The sequence below is a fragment of the Mustela nivalis genome, assembly GCF_964662115.1.
Source record: "Mustela nivalis genome assembly, chromosome: 5".
Taxonomy (NCBI): domain Eukaryota; kingdom Metazoa; phylum Chordata; class Mammalia; order Carnivora; family Mustelidae; genus Mustela; species Mustela nivalis.
The window spans coordinates 146,652,336-146,674,770 of record NC_139024.1 but is presented as its reverse complement, the minus strand read 5'-3'; the positions used below and the strand labels follow the sequence as shown (position 1 = coordinate 146,674,770).

The 22,435-nt window shown below is 42.0% G+C and overlaps 1 long non-coding RNA gene and 1 pseudogene across 2 annotated transcripts in view; both read left to right on the top strand.

Annotated features, from left to right (window-relative positions):
• Window positions 1-22,219, top strand: part of LOC309865467 — a 76,586-nt gene extending 54,367 nt beyond the window's left edge. The window contains exon 4 of the long non-coding RNA XR_014312107.1: window positions 21,426-22,219. This is a non-coding gene — a long non-coding RNA (uncharacterized lncRNA). The remainder of the gene's footprint in view (window positions 1-21,425) is intronic.
• LOC309865168 (syntenin-1 pseudogene) lies at window positions 1,085-2,757 on the top strand (annotated as a pseudogene). The gene is made up of 3 exons: window positions 1,085-1,096; window positions 1,861-2,116; window positions 2,278-2,757. The product of its transcript is annotated as a syntenin-1 pseudogene (transcript).
• Window positions 22,220-22,435: the final 216 nt, after the last annotated feature.

Below are 22,435 nucleotides of genomic sequence, written 5' to 3'. Positions count from 1 at the left end.
AAATGAATATGGAAGCTCTCCTTCATCTTCTGTTTTTGGAATAGTTTGATAAGAATAGGTCTTAACCCTTTTTTAACTGTTTGGCAGAATTCACCTGTGAAGTTATCTGATCCATGTCTTTTGCTCATTGTGTTTTTTGACTGCTGATTTAATTTTATTGCTAATAATCAGTCTGTTCAAATTATCTATTTCTTCCTGATTCAGTTTTGGGAGATTATGTATTTCTAGGAGTTTATCTATTTCTTCTAGGTTGTCCAATTTATGGCATATAATTTTCCATAATATTCTCTTATAATCCTTTGTATTTATGTGGTATCAGTTGTTATTTCTCCTCCTTTATTTCTGATTTTATTTACTTGAGTCCTCTCTCTCTCTCTCTCTCTCTCTCTCTTTCTCTTTTTTGATAAGTCTGGCTAAAGGTTTATCAATTTTGTTGATCTTTTCAAAGTACCATCTCCTGGTTTCCTTGATCTAGTCTATAGTCATTTTGGTCTCTATTTCATTTATTTCTGTTCTAATCTTTATCATTTCTTCCTTCTACTGTCTTTGGGCTGTATTTTTTCTTCTTTTATTTACCTCCTTTAGATATAAGGTTAGGTTATTTGAAATTTTTCTTGCTGCTTGAGGTAGACCTGTAATGCTATAATCTTTCCTCTTAGAACAGCTTTGCTGTGTCTCCAAGATTTTGGATTTTCTTGCTGCTTGTCTTTTCATTTTCATTTGCCCCCATGCAGTTTTTTATTTCCTTTTTGATATTTTTGGTTGATCCATTCTTTGTCTAGTAGCATGTGATTTAGCCTCCGTATATTTGTGTTCTTTTCAGGTTTCTTCTTGTAACTGATTTCTAGTTTCATATTGTTGTGGTCGGAAAAGATATTTGATATGATTTCAATCTTTTTTAACTTACTGAAAATTGTTTTGTGGCCTAACGTGATCACTTTGCAGAATGTTCCATGTGCACTTGAAAAGAATGTGTATTCCACTATTTTTGGATGGAAATGTTCTGAATATATCTGTTAGTTCCATCTGGTCCAGTGAGGCATTCAAAGCCATTGTTTCCTTGTCAATTTTCTGTCTGGGTGAGATGTCCATTCATGTAAGTGGAGTGTTAATGTCCCCTACTATTATTGTATATTACTGTCAATTTCTCCCTTTATGTCTGTTAATAGTTGCTTTATGTAGTTAGGTGTTCTCATATTAAGTGCACACATATTTACAATTGGTATAGCCTCTTGTTGAATTGATTGTTCCCTTTATCATCATGTAGTGTCCTCCGTAATCTCTCATTACAGCTTTCATTTTAAAGTCTATTTTGTCCAATATAAGGATTGCTACTACAGCTCTCTTTCTGCTTCCATTTGCATGGTAAATGACTTCCTATCCCTTCGTTTTCAATCTGCCTGTGTCTTTCAGTCTGAAATGAATCTCTTGTAGGCAGCATATAGATGAGTCCTGCTTTTTTATTCATTCAGTCACCCTATCCCTATGTCTTTGAGCTGGAGCATTTTATCCATTTACATTCAAAGTAAATAAGGATAGGTATGCATTTATTGCATTTTGTTACTTGTTTTACAGATATGTTTGCAGTTCTTCTCCATGTCCTCCTTCTCCTGCTTCTTCCCTTATATTTTGCTGGTTTTCTTTAGTCATGTGCTTTGATTCCTTTCTCTTTAGTTTTTGCGCATATAATACAGGGTTTTGATTTATGGTTACCATTAGGTTTGTATATAACATCTGATGCATATAACGATCTGTATTAACCTGATGGTCACTTAAGTTTGAACCCATTCTAAAAGCCAATTTTGGCCAGTAACCAGAGGTGGTGGTAGTGATGGTGGTGAGCGGGTCCTTGCAGCCTAGGAAAATCCTGCAAAAAAGTCTCCATACCCAACTCTTGAAGATCTGAGTGTAGACAAAGTTATTCAGGCTCAAACAGCCTTTTCTGCAAATCCTGCCAACCCAGCAATTTTGCCTGAAGCTTCTGCTTCCATCTCTCAAGATGGAAATCTCTATCCTAAATTGTATCCGGAGCTCTCCCAGGACATGGGGCCTGAGTTTAAATAAGGAAGAAATCCATGCAAATATGGCTTTGGCCCCTGGGGCATCAGTTCAAGGACCTTCCAGTTTGGACTATATAGTGGCTTCATAACTGTTAACAGTGTTCGCATTCATAGAGCAGAAATTAAGCAAAGGATTCATGAAATCTTTTCATGTAATGATCAAGATGGAAAAATTGGGTTCAGGCTTAATTCAATAGATAACAGTTTATTTGTTCAGCTGGTGCAGGCAAATTCTCCAGTCTCACTGGTTGGCCTGAGATTTGGGGACCAAGTGCTCCAGATCAGTGGGGAAAACTGTGTAGGCTGGAGCTCTAAAAAGCACACGAGGTGCTCAAACAGGCTTTTGGAGAGATGATTATTATGACTGTACATGACAGGCCCTTTGAATGGACAATTACCAGGCATGAGAATAGTACTGGATGTGTTGGCTTTATCTTTAAAAATGGAAGGAAAACATCCACAGTGAAAGATAGTTCTGCAGCCAGAAACGGTCTTCTCAGTGAACGTAACATCTGTGAAGTCAATGGGCAGAATGTCATTGAGCCGAAGGACTCTCAACTTGCAGACATACTGTCAACATCTGAGACTGTAGTTACTATTACAATCATGCCAGCTTTTATCTTTGAGCATATTATTAAATGGATGGCACCAAGCATTATGAAAAAGCCTAAGAGACCACACCATTCCTGAGGTTTAAAAGTCATGACACAATGGAAACTTCACCAAACTTCTCCAGTTTATTTTGTGGGCAATTTAACTTGATATTATAACTTTATATTATGCACTTGAAGCTTTCTAGGAGCCAGAGAGCATATGCTGATGAAGACCTTTCTATCTGACATTATAGTTGGGAACCTTACTATTTGGGTTGGATAACTTGTTCACACTTCAAGAGTGTTGTAGCCTTATCCTGGTTTTACAGATGTGAAACTTTGGACAGATTTACTGATTTTCATAGAGTAGTTTCTCTACTGGAAACCTGATGCTTTTATAAGCTATTATAGTTAGAATGACTGATACGGGCTTAGCTCTGTGTTAGAACCAACCACCTTTATCTAACATATCAGTATTGCTGTTCATATTACTTTAGTTCTATGGCATAGCTACATTTTTCATGTGTTACCATAGTCCATACAGAATGACTTCTTTTGATGGTTTTTCAGTTGTGTGTGTGTGTGTGTGTGTGCACACATGTGTATGGGTGTGTGTGTAAAACACCAATTAAGTATACTGGTTTCATTCCACATAAGCATTATACAGTGTATGTAGATTATAAGAGATTGTGTTGCTCATCATTAAATTGTAACTACTATTACTTAAAAACAAACAAATAAATAAATAAATGCACTAAATTTTTACCCCCACACACAGTGTTATGTATATGATGTCATACTTCACATCCTTTTATTTTGTGAATCCTTTAACTGATTTTTATAGATTTTAAATTGATTTTATGACTTTTGTGCTTTAACCTCTGCACTGGATTTATAAGCGATAATCTACTACTTTTATTATGTTTGTACTTACCTGTGGAATATTTTCCTTTCATAGTTTTCGTACTCCTGATTATAGCCCTTTCTTTCCACTCAAAAAATTTCCTTTAACATTTCTTATAAAGCTGCTTTAGTGATGATGAATTCCTTTAACTTTTATTTCTCTAGGAAACACTTTATCTCTCCTATTTTGAATGATAACCTTGGTGGATGTTTTTGGCTGCAGTTGTTTTTTTGTTTGTTTGTTTGTTTGTTTTCCTATCAGCACTTTGAATATATCATGCCACTTTCTTCTGGCCTACAAAGGTTCTACTGAAAAATCAGCTGATAGCCTTATTGGTTTTTCCCTGTATGTAATTGTTGCTGCTTTTAAGATCATTCATTATCACTACTTTATGCCATTTCAATTATTATGTGTCTTGATATGGATCTCCTTGGATTGGTTTTGTTGCGGGGTCCTGTGTGCTTGTTGGATATGGAAGTCTGTTTCCTTCCCCAGATGCAGGAAGTTTTCAGCTATTATTTTTTCAAATAAATGTGATCTTTCTTTCTTCTTTTTCTTCTTCTTTCTTTTTTTTTTTTTGTAGAGGTAGAGGTGGGGAAAGAGAATGTTAAACAGGCTCCATGCCCAGTGCAGAGTACAACAAGGGGCTCAGTCTTACAACCCTGAGATCATGACCCAAGTTCAAATCAAGAGTTGGACACTTACCTGACTGAGCCACCCAGGTGCCCCTACTGCACCTTCTTATTTATAAGTAAGTATACTTTAATTCAGTAGAATTTACCTCCTTCAATAAATATTATTTGAAAATCTGAAAAAAAAAAAAGAACTATATTAGGTACAATGTGGAATATCAAAATAAATAAGATGGCCCCAGCCTGGATAGCTCAGATGTTTGAGAGTCTACCTTTGGCTAAGGTTATGATCCCAGGGTCCTGGGATCGAGCCCCACACTGGGTTCCTGGCACAACAAGGAGCCTGCTTCTCTCTCTCTCTCGGCCTCTCCCCTGCTTATGCTATCTCTCTCTCTGTCTCAAATGAATAAATAAAATCTTAAAAAAAAAAAAAAAAAAAGACAGCCCCAGGCCTCAAAGAATTTACAATCTAGTGGATAATTTATATTACTATTCTGGTGTGTTTTATTTATTTATTCCTTCAAAAATATTTGCCAGACAATCGACCTAAGATTGTACTCTTGCCTGACTTTCTATCCTCCCTCATTTTGTATCTCCCTCGACCTCACCCTTCTGTCCTGGGAACACCTCTTTAATAAATCATTTGCACTTAAATCCTTGCCTCAGGGTCTGCTTCTGGGGCATCCAAACTAAGACGAATAAATAAATATCTGAAGCCAAGAGTCTAGATAAACTATAAGATATCAAGAGACTGGATACTCATAATTTTTGTCAATATTTAATGTTTTAAGAGATTTGAGTGTTACTGTTTGGAACCAAGGCAATTCTGAATGTTTCCAAGTATAGTTTATCCCTAAACAACATGGTTTTGAACTACACGGGCCCACTTATACACGAATTTTTAATACAAATATATTTTCTTTTCCTTCTCTTTTTTTAAAGATTTTATTTATTTATTTATTTATTTGAGAGAGAGAATATGAGTGAGGGGGAGGCTCAAAGGGAGAGGGAGAAGCAGACTCCCCACTGAGCAGGGAGCCTGACATGGGGCTCGATCCCAGCCACCCTGGGATCATGACCTGAGCCAAAGGCAGAGGCTTAACCGACTGAGCCCCACGGGTGCTCCATCTCTTCCTTATTTTCTTAACATTTTCCTTTCTCTGTTGACTTTAAGAACAGAGTATATGATACATATAACGCACAAAATCTGTGTCAGTTGACTGTTTGTTACTGGTAAGGCTTCTGGTCAGCAGTAAGCTATGAATAGTTAAGTTTTGGGGAAGTTGCATGTGGATTTTTTACTACGTGGGAGGTTGGTGCCAAAACCTCTGCATTGTTCCAGGGTCAGCTGCATAAATCCTGCCCTTACACTGCTGAATTTGTATAACAAGCATCCAGGACTCAGCTGGAATAGGATTTCTGAACTAGGTCATCCTCCTGATATATAAATACTGGTTTCTGGACACAAGTATAAAAATGAATAGAGGAGGGGCGCCTAGCTAGCTCAGTCAGTAGAGATTGTGACTCTTGATCTCAGCCTTGTGAGTTTGAGCCCCATGTTGGCTGTAGAGATTACTTAAAATCTTTTTTTTTTTTAAGATTTTATTTATTTGAGAGAGAGAGAGAGAGAGAGTGCAAGCACGAGCAGGGTGGAGGGGCAGAGGGAGAAGCAGACTCCCCACTGAGCAGGGATCCCAATGTGGGACTCGATCCCAGGACCCGAGGATCATACCTGAGCCAAAGACAGATGCTTAACCAACTGAGCCATCCAGACACCCGTAAAAATAAAATCTTTAAAAAAAAAAAGAATGAAAAGGGACACCTGTATGGCTCAGTTGGTTAAGTGTTCTGCTTTCAGCTCAGGTCATGATCCCAGGGTCTTGGGATTGAGTCCTGCTTCGGGCTCCCTGCTTGGCGGGGAGCCTGCTTCTCCCTCTGCCTGCCACTCCCATGCTTGTGCTCACTCTGTATCTCTCTCTCTGACAAAGAAATAACATCTTTTTTAAAAAAATGAATAGAGGAATATGAGTGTGTGTGCATGTATGTGTGTGTTGGTATATGGGTACAGAGCAAGGACAAAGCAGTCCTATGTGTGTGGTTGGCTGTTAAGGTGGCAAGGTGAGGGACAGTCTCAAACTCGGCTAGAGAATACATTCCGGATTCTAGAATTGTCTGCCACATATTTAAGAGTAATATAGGCACATTCCAAAAAGGAAAAATGGCCATGAATGCATATCATTATTCACTCAAAACTATTTGTTTTAGGCCATTTACTATATGTCAGGCCCTGTGCTGGGCATTGGGGATACAGTGTGAATTGGCACATGTAAGTCCATTTTCTTCCTGCACTTATATTTTGCAGGAGAAGGATTAAAGGAGAAGGAGAGAGAGAGACAAACATTAACTAATTACCTGAGTAAGTATTTATGTACAATTTCTTATGTTAAGAAAAAAAGCACACAGCATTATTAGAGTAAGTAACTTAATAAGAAAGGCCTCTCTGAAGAAGTGACCCCCAAGCCGAGCCTGAGGGTACAGAGAATTAAGCACAGAGAAGGTGTGTTCTGGATCTGGGGCCCAAGCAGGTGTTTTTTCAAGCCCTAAATGATATTACAGCGGTGCTCTAGCCATAAGAATCATCCCAGCAAGACCACAGGGGATTTGCCCTCCCAGACCCTTTTTTCTGAAAATGGATTTTGTCAGTGCCCTCCCTGGAGGCCATCTGCTCATCTCTCAAGATTCAATTCGTGCCACTACCTCTTGGAATCTTTTGCTGACTCCGTGAAATGTTGGACACTCCCACCACCATGTGCCTTGGGCGTTCCTGGCACATCATAGGTACTTGGAAAATATTCATTAGATATTTAGTGAATAAATATGATAGCACCTTATTCAGTAGCCTTTTTTACATGTTTAGCCCATCCCCACACTCTGAGCCCCGGGAAACAGAGGCTGTGTCTTGTTCATTCATCAGAAGTTTGATTTATGACACTTTTTAAAGGTTTGTTGAATGAACGCATGAGGTTAGGGAACTGGTGGTGAAAACAGCTAAGAGATGAGGTTTCAGCATACACTGAGGTCAAATCATGGAAGGTCTTAAATGTTATTTGAAGGAGTTTGGACTTGTATGGACATGGGGAGGCGCTACAGGTGTCTGAAGGAGAAACTGACCAGCCTAGAGCCGTGTTTTATGAAGAGAACTCGTGTCAGCGAAGTGAATGATAGGGCGAAGCAGGAAGGGGGTGGAAGGGAGCAGACCAGGTAGGAAGTTCCCTAGATGAGTGGTAGTAGCAAGGGATGGAGAGGAGACGATTGGAAGGCAGAACCAGCTGCATCAGGCTGACAGGACTCCCCATGGGAGATTCATGCTGGGGCATTTACCACCGGAGGCTGTAATCTGCATAAACGCTTTATAATGTTTCCTAAGAATTCTCCAGAGGCACATGAGTTTCCTAGTTAGGTAATTAAGAAATAGTTTCATTCTCCAGAGAATAGTTAAATGCCCTAGATACTGCCTCCAATTCTGATTTAGCAAAGGGTATGATAGCTATGCCAAAATTCCTTTGTGGTTAATTCCTACTGGTTCAAAATAAATAACCATTGAGTAACAACCCAGAAACATCAATAACCTAAGCTTTTTCTAGAAATTTCCCTATATCAGCTCCTGGATTCTGGGCTTCCCTCTAATAACTAGAGTTAATGTTTCATTTTTATAGCTCCATTCCCCTGCAGCTTTAATTACTAATACGGTAGACAATGCTGTGGGTTTATTTGTTCATTTAAAGTAAATAAAATGAAAAAAGAGGAGGGAGCATATAAAAAACTTAGGGTGTATTACAAATTTTATACCAGAAGTCAGGAAATAGAAAACTGAATATTCTCAAGGCATATGAATATTAATTTGTCTGCCCTGCATATGTTTTACAAGATGTTTTGGTTTGAATCCTGAATCCAAACTAATCATCTGTAATGTGGGTGGGTTAACATTAGTATAATATATCTTTTGATTTTTTTAATTTCATAAACAATATTTATGAGTGACTGTTCTGTATACTTCTAAACATTTATGAGGACCCATTATATTCCAAGAACTGTATTTTGTATTCTTATGTATCTAAAACTTTAATGTTTGCAAAGCTCCTGCAAGATGCTGTATTATTATATCTATTTAAGAGTTGAAGAAATAGGCTCAGAGTGGCTCAGTGACTTGCCTGAGGTCACACAGCTCACAGCAGTGGAGCCTGTTGGGAATTAAATCCACTTGGCTCTAAGCATGCCCACCATGCTGCTTGTCTCTCAGATTGACCCACACTGCAAGTCAGCTCTAACATAACAAAACAACTCAAGAAAAACATTGACAATCTTCCCTAAAATTGGCAAGTAAGTAGAATTAAAGCTGTCTTTCAGGATGCCTGTGGTCAAAGCTGAGAATAAGCCCCTGTAAGCATAATAGTTGCAATGAGCAAAAGAAACGGACTCCCAAGAAATAGTGCAATGACCGCAAAGCATGTACAAGCTTTAAAATCATTTTCTCTTCCTAATGTAACTGCTTTCCCAGGTCTCAGCTGGGTGTCAGATGTCACCAGATCATACAGTTGTAACAATACTGCAGGTTTCAGTGGACTGTTCCATTGGAAGTCTCACACTTTACAAGCATTTTCCCTCTGTGATACTTGTTATTGTGTGGAACAAGACTCTGAAGCATTTAAAGGTAATTGATGGCTTGTGTATATTTACAACAGCCCTCCCAGTGGTTTGAAACTGAGTGCGGCTGTCTGTCTGTCTGTCTGTCTCTCTCTCTCTCTCCTGATGTATAGAAAATCAGGAGTCCCAGTTGGATGCTGAAATCAAATGCTGGTCTCTGGCTCCAAGGTCAGTGTGATCTGTGTACTTGAAGATTATCCCTTACTTGTTAATGTGGGAAAATACTAAGGATAGATGCTTTCCTGAGGACTGCAGGATGAAAATATTACCTATCTTTTTTTCTACCTCTGAAGTTATGGAGGAAAGAATTTGTGGCTTCTCGTCCCGCTCTGCGTGCAGCTGTGCCAGCCAGCCAGTCACTCACTGCGCCATCCGTATTCTGGATCTCCATTTTACAGGCAGGGAAACAGAATCTCAGATACATTAAAGAAATGGCCGGAAGCCATTCATCTAGCCAATGGGAGATCCAAGGTTCAAACCCAAGGTAAACAAAGCCCAAGCTTGTCCCACCCTCTCAGTACTACATCTCTTACTTTTTTATCTTTAACTACTGATATCTGTCAGAAAATTCTAGAAACAGGCATGAAAAAAACACAAATAGTTAAAATTCACAGATAACTGCCAATTCTTATTTTTGTGTTTCTGCCAGATCTTTAATTGGAAAATCAAGACTGTCATGTAGTTAAATTGGCTGCCATGAAATCCCATGCTTCACCCTGGCGATGTTCTGTATAATCGGGATTTACTTTCATATAGGTACTCCTATTTGAAGAGTAAATTTCAGCTATCTTAATTTTACATTTTAAATAGTAAATTCATAATATCACAAAGAAGCAACACCAGTGTATTTTCTTTTTCTCATGGAAGTTCAGGATGAATGTTTTGAATCATCATAATAGACTAAAACTTTTCATTTCTTTCCCAAAGCATAGTAATTTCTCAAGGCATTGTAATACACACGTTACAGAAAAATGCTAAATATTCCTTTTTAAGCGGAGAAATGTACAGAGCTGATAAGGAAAGATTAGGGAGTAACTGCTGACATCAAAAATATAGAGAAAGGACCCCCCCCCCTCCGAGTCTGGGTCCAGCTCTGGCCATGGCACTGAGGTGGCCTGACACAGTGCACCCTGGGACCACATGCCCACTCTCACTCCAGCTCTGACTGGCCTGTCAAAGCCACTGAGCACACAGTCTAAACAGGGGTTGTTTCTACAAAAGGCAATTCCTTCAAGACCAGTAGAGGTGGCTGTTCTGCCTAATTCATAGAAATAAACACAGAAAGTCAAACAAAATGAGGAGACAGAGGAATATGTTCCAAACAAAAGAACAAGATAAAAGCCTGGGGGATGGGGAACCCTAATGAAATGGAGATAAATGATTTAACTAATAAAGAGTTCCAAGTAATGATCATAAAGATTCTCATTGAATTCAGAAAAAAAAATGGAAGAACACAGTGTAAACTTCAATATAGTGTTAGAAAATAAAAGAAAGAACCAATAAGGACCACAGAATACAATACCTGAAGTGAAAAAACACAGTAGAGGGAATCAGTAGCAGACTAAAAGATGCAGGAGAACAGATCAGTGATCTGGAAGACAGGGTAGTAGAAATCACCCAATCGGAACAGCAAAAAGAAAAACAAATAAAAAATATAAGAATAGTTTAAACGACCTCAGGGAAAACATCAAGCATACTACCATTTGCATGTAGGGTCCCAAAGGGGAAGAGAGAGAGTGTGGGACAGAAAATTTATTTAAAGAAATAAGGCTGAAAAATTTTCCTGACCTGGGGAAGGAAACAGACATCGATGTCTGGGAATTGTAGAGTCCCAAACAAGATGAACCAAAGAGATCCACCCCAAGACATCTTATAATTAAAAGGGCAAACATTAAAGATAAAGAAAGAATTCTAAAGGCAGCAAGAGAAAAATGCATGAAAAAGATCATAAGATTACCAGCTTATTTTTCAGCAGAAAGTTGTCATTTCAGAATTGAAGAAGAGATAAACTTTCCCAGACAAACAAAACTAGAGGAGTTCATCACCACTAAAGTGGACTTAGAAGAAATGTGAAAGGATCTCTAGTAAGCAAAAAAGAAGAGGTCATAACTAGAAATAAGAAAACGTATCAAAGAAAAAATAACACCTAAGTGGTAAAGGCAAATGTGCAGTAAAGGCAGTGGATCAGACACTTAAACAACCAGTATAAAGGTTAAAAGACAAAAATAGTAAAATAAAATATAAGTACAATGAGTAGTTAGGGATACACAAAATAGAAATGTAAAATATGACATCAAAAACGTATAACATGGTAGGCGAGGTGGAGTGAAAAGGTAGTGCTTTTAGAATGCATTCAAACTTACGCAACTATCGGCTTAAAGTAAACTGCTGTGTACACAAGTCAATATATATGAACCCAATGGTAACCACAAACTAAAAACCTACAATAGGTCTACCAAAAATAAAGAGAAAGGAACCCAAGCATAACACTAAAGAAAAATATCAAACCACAGGGAGGAGACCAGGAGAAGCAGAAAGGAACAGAAAAGAACTATACAAACAACCAGAAAACAATTAACAAAATTGTAATAAGTCCATATCTATGAATAATTACTTTATTTGTAAATGGCCTAAGTATGTCAATCAAAAGACATAGGGTGGCTAAATGGGTAAAAAAAACAAGACTCATTTATATGGTGCCCATAAGAAACTCACTTCAGATCTGCAAAGACACACAGACTAAAGTGAAGAGATGGAAAAAGATATTCCATGCAAATGGAAGCAGAGACAAAGGTGTAATAATAACACCTGTATCAGACCAAATAGACTTTAAAACAATGACTTTAACAAACGACAAAGAATAGCATTACATGGGGTGCCTGGGTGGCTCAGTGGGTTAAGCCTCTGCCCTCGGATCAGGTAATGATTCCAGAGTCCTGGGATCAAGTCCCCTATCAGACTCTCTGCTCAGCAGGGAGCCTGCTTCCCCCTCCCTCTCTGGCTGCCTCTCTGCCTACCTGTGATCTCTCTCTCACTGTCAAATAAATAAAATCTTCAAAAAAATCTAAAAAAAAAAATAGCATTACATAATGATAAAGCGATCGATCCAATAAGAGCATGTAACATTAGTAAATATTTATGCTCCCCAAATAGGAGCACCTAAATATATAAAGCAAACATAAACAGACATAAAGGGAGAAATTGACAGTAATTCAGTAATAGTAAAGGACTTTAATTCCCCACCAACATCAATGGGTAGGTCATCCAGAGAGAAAACCAATAAGAAAACATTAGTCTTAAATAACCAAAGAGACCAGATAAACTTAATAGATTATACAGAATAATACACCAAAAAAACTGCAGAAAACACATTTTTTTCCTGAAAAGCACATGGAACATTCGATAGGATAGATAACATATTAGGCCATGAAACAAGTTTCAATGAATTTAGGAAGATTGAAATTAAAGCCTCTGCCATCGGCTCAGGTCATGATCCCAGGGTTCTGGGATCGAGTCCCATGTCAGGCTCTCTTCTCAGTGGGGAGCCTGCTTCCTCCTCTGTCTCTCTGCCTGCCTCTCCACCTACTTGTGATCTCTGTCTGTCAAATAAATAAAATAAAGTAAAATCTTAAAAAAAGATTTTAAAAAAAGAAGAAGAAAGCACACACTTATACACACATACACAAACACAAACACGTGGGACATAAATAGAACGTTACTGAACAACTAATGAGTCAGTGAAGAAATCAAAGAGAAAATACCTTGAGACAAAAAAAATACCTTGAGACAAATGAAAATGGAAACACAACTTTCTAAAATCTATATACAACAAAAGCAATTCTAAGAGGGAAGTCCATAACAATACAAAACTGGCTCCAGGTACAATAAAATCTCAAAACCTAAATTTGTTATCCCAAATAAACAATCTAACCTTATACCTAAGGAAATTAAAAAGAGAACAAATGAAGCCCAAAGTTAATAGAAGGAAGGAAATAATAAAGATCAGAGCATAGATAAATGAAATAGACTAAAAAAAACACAAGAGAAAAAAATTATTGAAACTAAGAGCTTGTTCTTTGAAAAGATAAACAAAAGTGATAAACCTCTAGCCAGGCTCATCAACAAAAAAAGAGAGAGTGACCAAATAAATCAGAAATGAAAGAGAAGTTACAGCTGACAACAAAGAAATACAAAGGATCATAAGAGACTATTAGGAAAAATTGTACACCAAAAATCGGAAAACCTAAAAGAAACGGATAAATTTTTGGAAACACACAACCATTCCAGACTGAATCATGAATCATGAAGAAATGAAGTAATCTCTACACCCAATGTGGGACTCAAACTCATGGCTCTAAGATCAAGAGTTTGGGAGTCTTCTGACTGAGCCAGCCAGGTGCCCCTACTTTATAGTTAATTTTGATGAAGAACAGACAATTTAAGTATGACCAACAGCCTCCTACATTAAGCCAGCAAAGTTCAGTATGAAATCATCCAGTCCCTTCTTTCTTGGAGAGGCAGTATAACCCTCAAATTGGACTACCTGAATTTGGCTCTTGACTTCACCCTACACTGTCTCTCAGAGCTTGAGCTGCTTTGCATCCCAGTGTTTCCAAACGAATCTTGTATCCCAGCATTGGCCTATAACTGCAGTAAGACATACTGGGCAGGAAACACCTTCAGCTCACTCGGAAGTTCCAGGCAGTTGACAGGAGTTTCAAAAGGTCCAGGTAATGAGCTTTGTAGTGTGACTATCCTGAACAAGTGGGAGATTGCTGGCAAGCATAGTTGTAGACGCGGGCTAAGGAAACTTTCACTTATTTGGATTTGTGTCATCTCCCAAGCATTTTGTCTTCAGCTTCATGGGGAAATGATGCACAACAGGACCTTACGTGGCCTTAACTTTTTCAGTTTATTTTCTTATACTGCTAGGAATTTAACTAATGACAGATTCAGTTGTGTGAACAAATAAAACCAAAGCTTTGCAGACAAATGCAATAAAATCTGCTAAGTGATTCCAGGAAGCCTGGCTGGCTAGAAAGGAGTGGAATGTGCAGAGACTGATTTTAAGACAGGTGGGAGGAGATGATAGACCCTTCTACCATTCACGGGAAAGAAGGCAAACCAGGCTCCACTGGTCTTCCATCAAACTCTTAGAAATCAAACAACAGAAGCACCAAAAAGGCCCAAAGCCTTTCTAGGGTTGACTGTGGGATTGGGGTATTAGGATAAGTTTTGGGGTAGGAGGGAGCTCCTTCAGTGGAATAAGTAGCATGTCATCCTTTGGAGGTCTTATCCCCACATTCATGGTACTGATGGGGAGGCCGGGGCTGTCATCAGGCAGGTGTTTTGTGTCAAGCACCAGAAACCCGTTATTGAATGGAAAGGAAGGAAGGGAACTGGGGTACAGAAGGAAAATGGAGAAAGGCAGCTTCAAAATGGACAGGCCCCGGCATCTCCAAAGACCTCAGTAGCAGACATTACTAAATGGTCTTACCTGGACATCCCCACTGGAAAGGATGAACCATTCCAACTCTTCTTAGTCTTTTTGTGCCTAAGTTGAAAGAGGAAGACAGCAGTTGGCCTGTGCAGGGTTGGTTTGCCCAGCCATTGGCTACAGACAGGATGACCAATATGATTGAAAAGCCCATTCAATACATCCAACAGGAGAGGGGTAATTCCTCCAAATGAGTGAGTGCTTTTGCCCAAGGAAACTAAAGGAAAGTAGACTGCCCAGAGCAACTCGGATCTGTTACAAAGGTCAATATCACCATGCAGGATTCATTTCCCAGTGGGAAAATGAATGGTCCTGCCTTATTGAGGCAGAATAATCAAGCACAGGGGGGCGACAGACAGCCCCACACTGCTGTTCTGCAGGTGGTGACTTGTTTTGTCTCATGAGGCTAGGAGTTGAAAAAAAGGATAATTACAGTCTGAGGCAAGCTCTCAGAAAAACAGATCTATTATTATCTCGTGTCCCATTTGATCCTCCAAACTTCTATTGCCAGGTGAAATCCTGAACACAGAAGCAGTCTTTTCCAAAGACCTACGCTCTTACAGAAAGGAAAAGACTACTAGAAAATCAGATGTTAGTTAGGACGAATTAATTGTTTGCTTTTCTGTTCATCTTGGTGAGGGACTAGGGTTTGAGTAAAGAGGTGGAGAAGGAGGTGGGTGGTTTTGGGTGCCCTAGAGAAGTTGAGGCTGACCCAGGAGAAGCGTACGTGTTTAGGACAAATCAAGGTCCAGATCCCTGGAGAAAGGGGGTTCTGCAGTGGAGGAGGGCAGTCAGGGCTGGCATTGGCATTGTTCCCTGGAAAAGGGGAGGAGCACTTCTTTCTCTTCCTCTCCCCAGAGGATGTGGCTCCCACTCCCAGACTCGGAACTCAGGCTTCTGTTCTCATGTGGCCACACTGAGGGTTAAACCACCTTCTGCAGAAAAGTCTTTGCAACCAAGTCACCACTTATAACCTTGTGATTGGGGAAGACATGCATCTTGGGTTTCTAAGCACTGACTTAGAAACTTCTGGAGCTCAGCTTTTTCATAGATTGGGCACTGTCTATAATATGTCATTTATACTCTGTGATTTTGTTGGTGGGATTTACTCTGAGCCGTCCGGCCCAGGGAGTTGCATCATCAAGCAAACATTTCTCTCTCACGCATGTAATTTGGTTAAGCCCTTAATGATGCACAATGGCTTTTATCATGTCTGCCTCGGTGGCTTTATTTAGTCTGACTGATTAACCAGCTCAAATCCTGTGCCTCTGCGGAGTACAGAGATAAACAAGGGTTTAACAAACTCAAGGGGACTGTACAGGCAATCTCGTGGGCGGCAGTGAGAGACGGTGGGGGGGGAGCTTCTCAGAGTGCTGTTCGGGGCAAGAGCACGTCAGTGACCTGAGGCTAAGAGGGAAAGAGAGGTTTGATTACCCAGGTTGGACAGGGGATGTGGGAGGGGGACCCGGGCTCTCTGCAGACGATTGTATTGGAGCCTAGTTAAGGGAAACATCTTTCCTCTTTCCCTTGGTCAATCCTCCCACTCCCCAGCCTGCCCAGGAGAACATAAAACCACAAGAGGGAGGAAGAACAAAAGCCAGAGCACACACTGGTCCTGACCTCATCCATCTTCCTCTCCAGGAGACTCCACTGAGCCTTGGCCTGCCCTGCATCTCAGGAGGGCAAGAGGGGAGGATGGAGCTTTACAATGGACCAACCTCCTTTGGTGGGGGAGTGGGAGGGGGGTGCGGAGATTAAGAGTGCTGGAAATTGCAGTTTTGTGAAAAAATGACTGATGTGTTATTTTAACTGCTATAACTTCAGCTTTCTTTTCAATAGGATATATTTAGCATAAACCATTGTAGTTTTGCATTTCTACTATTGAGATTGTTGGCAGGAAGCCTTTAATTAGTATTTGTTTTCTTTTCCAAAAATAGTGTTCCAAGGACATTTGTATCAGGTCAGATTTCCAAGGGAAAGCCGGCCAATTTTCTAGAAGTTTTCAAAGGGCTAATAGTGCTCCCAACAGAGATTGTGCTATTCCATGTTCATTAATGGGGGCCAAGTCTGATGGGGAAGAGCAGTGGCGTGTCTGGACACACCCCCTACCCCCCAGACAGTAGACGTGAAGACAAGGCACAGGTAGGACAAGGGGAATTTATTGGCATTTAACCAAATTCTGATTGATTAAAGTCACAGCTTGACCCTGATCTTCACTTCCACTCCCATTCCAGCCCCAAGCTATTTTTAGGGCAAAGAACTTGAGACTTTACATCAGAGGTTAAATTTAGTGATGACTGTGAAATGGGGAGTTAATGGAAACTCTCTTCCCACTTGAGCACATCATCAGGTTTGGGTCAAATGCATCTGCGTCGAATGCAAAAAGCCATAAAGAAATGACAATGAAAAGAGGGGGAAAAGGTCCAGTTTGAAGGCTGGATCTGATCCTTGGCTGAATTCCATTTGGCTTGTGAGATGAGTTCCCAGATCTGATTTGATTGAGGGCTGCAGTCGTGAAAATGCAATAAGGTATTACATTTAGTAGTGATGCTCTCCGTTGAAGGATGAAGACAGGATGGTTTATGGTCCCTTAAGAGTACACAAGACATTTTAAAAAGAGAGCAAATAATCAGTATGGCCCATGTTTCCCAGACTGTGCCCCGTGGGAGTACATACAAGGGGGTATGGGGACAGTGACACATTTCTGACTTACCACTCCCTCAAGGCTAGACACCAAGATGTCAGGAGATCCTGCTTCATGAACCTGGGGTAAAACTATTATATGTCAGCCTCCAAACTCCACCTGACACTTGAAAGGCTTTCTTCTCTCTGTACGGGCCTCCCTCTCATAATAAAGCAAAGAACTCAGAGATTGTCTTCGTTCAAGGAGCTAGACTTGCTTTATTTGGCTAGAGTCGAAATTCAGGTTCACCCCCACGAGGCTAGAGGATGACTATTACTGGATTCAGCTTATTCTGTGCTAAAATCATTCTGGGCTCCCAGTGAAAGCATCTCTGTGATTTAGGTCTGTTACATACATGCACACACTGACTCACACACAACCATTTCCCACCAACCCTTTCCCCACAAACCCTGCTGTACCCAGATTAGCCCTTCACCAATAGAACTGGGGCCATGCTATGGGCCCAGGTGACCAGTACAAACCTCTCTTCCCCAGCTTCCTCCCCCTCCCTTTCCACCAAGATGACTTCCCCTTGGGTCCCTCTAGTCCACAGTCTTTCTGTCCCCTGACCTCTGTGAGACCACCTTGACCTGTCTGAGGTGTTTCATCATGTTGGGTGGCTCCCAAAGGGAAGGGATTAGCATCCTTCTGTCCCTTCGGCAGGCTCCATGGACTGTTTGCAGTTCTGTGCATCTCCTCACCTCCCCAAATATTGTATTTCAACCTTCCTTGGGAGCCAGCTGATGCCGATTTGCATTCATCTGCACTCATTTGCATAACCAAATGGGGCTGCATTAATGCTTCCTCCTTGAAGACCTGCTCCACGATGACCATTGTCCTCACTGTTTGGACCCTGTTCTGTGTTCCTCCTAGTCAAACAATCACAGATCCTTTAGAAGTATAACTGACTCCAGGGATGCCTGGGTGGCTCAGTTGGTTAAGACCTGCCTTCAGCTTAGGTCATGATCCCAGTATCCTGGGATCGAGTCCCACATTGGTCTCCTTGCTTGGCAGGGAGCCTGCTTCTCCCTCTGCCTCTGCCTGCCTCTCTGTCTGCCCGTGCTTGCTCTCTCTCTCTCCCTCTATCCCTGGCAAACAAATAAATAAAGTCTTTAAAAAAAAAAAAAGAAGAAGAAGAAGAAGTATAACTGACTCCAGAAACCCTTCCTCAGAGTGTGAGCTGAGTGAAAGTCAGATGGGCTTTGGGACTATTTCCTGAGGCTGGGGGCTCCAGAAACGTTTTTTCTACGGGTAAATATCAGTAGGCTGTGTGTGACTGCCCAGATCCCAGTGCCATGTAGGGAACTCAAAATGCGGGTTGTCCTCCTGCAGTCATACAGGCGTGCCTTAATCCTCTGAGTTTGAGGAAGTGACGCTGGGGATGATCTGGAGGTGACCCCACCGTCTGTAACTACAGGCAGAAGCAGGGCGCTTTGGTTTGGTCAATAGGATGGACGGATTCCCCAGCCTGAGCCTACCTCCTCTCCTTCTTCACCACTAGAGTCAAGGCTCCACACCCCACCCAGGTCTCTGATTCACATTGACACGGGAAAACCTCTTGGGCCCATAAGGGAAGTCTCCTCCTCCCTGACCGGAGTCTCTGCTGCAGGATCCCAGCCGGGGGCCGCTAACCCTCTCTTGCTCCCTTCCAGAGGGCAGAGCGCAAAGGCGTGTTGCGTGGGCAAGGCCCGCCCCTCCCCCGCTCTGCCCCAATACTGGTGGGCTCTGGGTCTTCTCTAGTCCCTCCTTCTAGGGTCTTGCCAGGCTAGAAGGGGTTCCCCTGCCGTGGTGGAACCATGGAGAACTGCATCATCAGGCTGCTTGGCTCAGCTCCCTCCGCTGCCATATAACCAGCTGCCTTTTTTTTTTTTTTTCCCCAAAGATTTTATTTATTTAGTTGATGGAGAGAGAGATCACAAGTAGGCAGAGAGGCAGGCAGAGAGAGAGGAGGAAGCAGGCTCCCTGCGGAGCAGAGAGCCCGATGTGGGTCTTGATCCTAGGACCCTGGGATCATGACCTGAGCCGAAGGCAGAGGCTTTAACCCACTGAGCCACCCAGGCGCCCTAACCAGGTGCGATTTGCCAGGAGCTGGCCCTGAAAGGCTGGGCCAAATGTCCAGCCTCACCAACCAAACACATGCACCTTCCAGGAATTTGTGGTGATGTCACCGGATGTAAATTTCCCAGAGGGACCCCAGTGATAGGCCTCATTTTGTGATTCCTTCTTCTAAAGCAGAGTCTAGGCTAGTCATCCTCCATCGGGGCTATCGCAGTCACACATAAAGCGCCAGTCCCCTCACCTCTAGATCATAAGCTCCTCCTGGGTCCGCTGCTGCCCTCTTGTCCCTATTTCCTCATCTCTAAAAGGGGCAAAAAAGGATGTGTAAGTGCTTAGAACCCTGCCTGACACAGCAAGCTCTCAGTAAATAACAAATGTCGTCGTCGTTATAATAATACATTTAAGGTAATATCAGCACCATTACTGCATCCCTGGCATGCAGTAGGACGCCTCAAGTAGGCGGGCCCTCACAGTTGTTCACTGAGTAGACGACATTGCAGAAAACCATGAGGACTCAGGGCTTGCTGGACGGAGCGATGACTTTTGGGAAGCCAGGGGAAATAGCTACGTGGAATGTTCTCTTGGACTCCCTCCCTGCCAGGCCATCTTACTCTCTTTGTAACAACCCAGTGTCTTCGCTTCACTACAGCCTCCGGAAGGGGAGGAGTGGGGCTCCCGCTTTGGTTTTTTCCCTCCCGTGACATTTCCTGTATTTGCAAAAGTGGAAGTTTCATGAAAAGCCCTCATGGGCTAGTTCATCCTCTCTCTGTGCCATGTTTCCTCACCAGTAACACCAGGTCACGAGTGGTGGCTAAGTCGGAGTGGGCCAGCACAGTCATTAGACCGTCTCAGGAGCAGGGCGCCAACAGTGGAGGAACAATTCAATATATTCTCCAACCTTTTATTGGCATATAACAGGTTTTTTTTTTTTTTTTTAAGATTTACTTATTCACTATACAGTGGATAACTGAACATAACAAAATAAAGCAATAAAAAAAGATTTATTCATTTTTAGAGGGAGAGAGAGAGAGAGAGAAAGAGCACACACATGCATGTGTGGGGAGGGGCAGAGGGAGAGGGAGAATCCCAAGCAGACTCCCTGCTGAGCACAGAGCCAAACACAGGGCTCGACCTCATGACCCTGAGATCACAACCTGAGCAGAAATGAAGAGTCATATGCTTAACTGACTGATCCGTCTCTAAAATGGTTTATTAAGACAGCAAATACATCTTTCACTTCTACTGGTGTGTGAAAAATAAGCAGAGACAATACATGAGTTGAAACAGAGGAATCCAGTACTGGTGCGTGTGAGAACCACTTTCTTTTCTTCTCTTGAGATTCCCAGCAAATCATAAGGCAGTGTTTGAAAACTTTGTTTACTGTGTATAAACCTCTAAATGGAAGCAACACAAGCAAAAGGTTACCAGGTACACACTGGATACATTGTCTCTAATTTAGCTTATATAGCTAAATTTATATAGGAATTTATTATTAATAATATTATATAGCTAAATTTATATAGCTAATTTAGCTTATATAGGCTTATTTCCTCTTGAATGGGTCTAGGAAACAGCCTCCTCATAGTCCCCTTTTAGGACACAATTAAAAAAAAGAGAGAGAGGCCAAAGCAGTTCTTGCCCCTGTTTTTTTTTTTTTTTTTTTTTAAGATTTTATTTATTTACTTGACAGGCAGAGACCACAAGTATGCAGAGAGTCAGGCAGAGAGAGGAGGAAGCAGGCTCCCTGCCGAGCAGAGAGCCCGATGCAGGGCTCCATCCCAGGACCCTGGGATCACGACCCGAGCGGAAGGCAGAGGCTTTAACCCACTGAGCCACGCAGACGCCCCTCTTGCCCCTGTTTTTTTATCGTTTGACCTGTAATCTGGCCCCAGTAGCCAGGGTTGGGAACGGGTGCTGGGACTCCGGGCACATCTAGCCTGAGTCAGGCAGGTTGGTTCGAGATATTTGTCTCTCCGAGGCATTCTCTGTTAAAAGAGAGATCAGTGAAGGCGTTTAGAGCTTTTTTCTTGTCCCTGGGGAGGGGGCAGTCAGTGGCAATGGCAGAAACCAAGAGGCAAGGGGACACAGAGAGAAAGAGATGGAGAAAGCCGAGCCACCAGGTGGCAAGTATCATACGGGAGAGCGGAGATTAGAGAGAGTGTAAAATGGAAGCGGAGGGCTCATTCAGAGACAACAGGACTGGACGAGGCATCAGGAGAAGGGACAGGAGCACTTTTGCTGGAATGACAGCTCAGAGCTGCTTAAGACATCAGAGTGTTTGTTGTTTCCTGAAGGGCAGCCAGACCCTTGCAGCTCGGGCGGCCTGGCCAAGTCTCGGAAGCAGCTGGTTCCAGAGCTTTCCTCCATTGGCTGTGTACACAGCCCTACCAAAAGACCACAGGCCTTGGGGCAGCCTGAGCACTGCCATGCTCCTGACCGATGCCCGGATGAGTGCCTCCTGTGCCCCTCACACTGTTGCCTATGGGATCAGCCAGCCCGGAGTTGCTCAGGCCCACGCACCCAATGTTACAAACCAAAGTGATGGAACTGGTGGCTCTTTGAAGATGCTGGGAAAGGTGGGAAAGACGACCGACCGCCTACAATGCTGGAGACAGGGAGGGGCTGGGTGGATTCTGAGATCACAGGTGCCGTGCTAGCAAGAGTGTCTGCTGCCTTTCCCTGCAGAAGCTTATTAGCTCAGTATTCCTGGCACCCACCGATTGGAATCACCCAGAAGCTTTTCAAACAGCACAGATGACGAGATGGTGCCTCCGACTGATTAAATCAGAGGGTCCAGAGGTTGGGCCCGGGGAATAAGTATTTTTTAAATGCTTCTCCGGTGATTCCAAAGTGCAGCCACGGTTGAGAACCATCCGTTCAACCACATTTAAAGGACTCTTTCCAGTTACCTACTGAACTCTCTAATTATCAGCTTCCAGGGCCATGGACAATTCCTGTGGATAGAGAGGAACTCTTTGTGCACCAGAACATGATATTTGCTTTGCTCTGGAATCCTTTTCAGTTATTAGGAGCTCCCTCCTGCACACCCCCCCCCCCCAAGCTTATAATAAGCTGATAGTTAACTACTGGTAATAATTGTCTCAATCATTTTTTTTTAAAGATTTTATTTATTTATTTGACAGAGAGAGATCACAGTAGGAGAGAGGAAGGGAAGAGATCACAGAGAGAGGAAGGGAAGCAGGCCCCCTGCTGAGCAGAGAGCCCGATGTGGGACTCGATCCCAGGACCCTGAGATCATGACCTGAGCCGAAGGCAGCAGCTTAACCCACTGAGCCACCCAGGC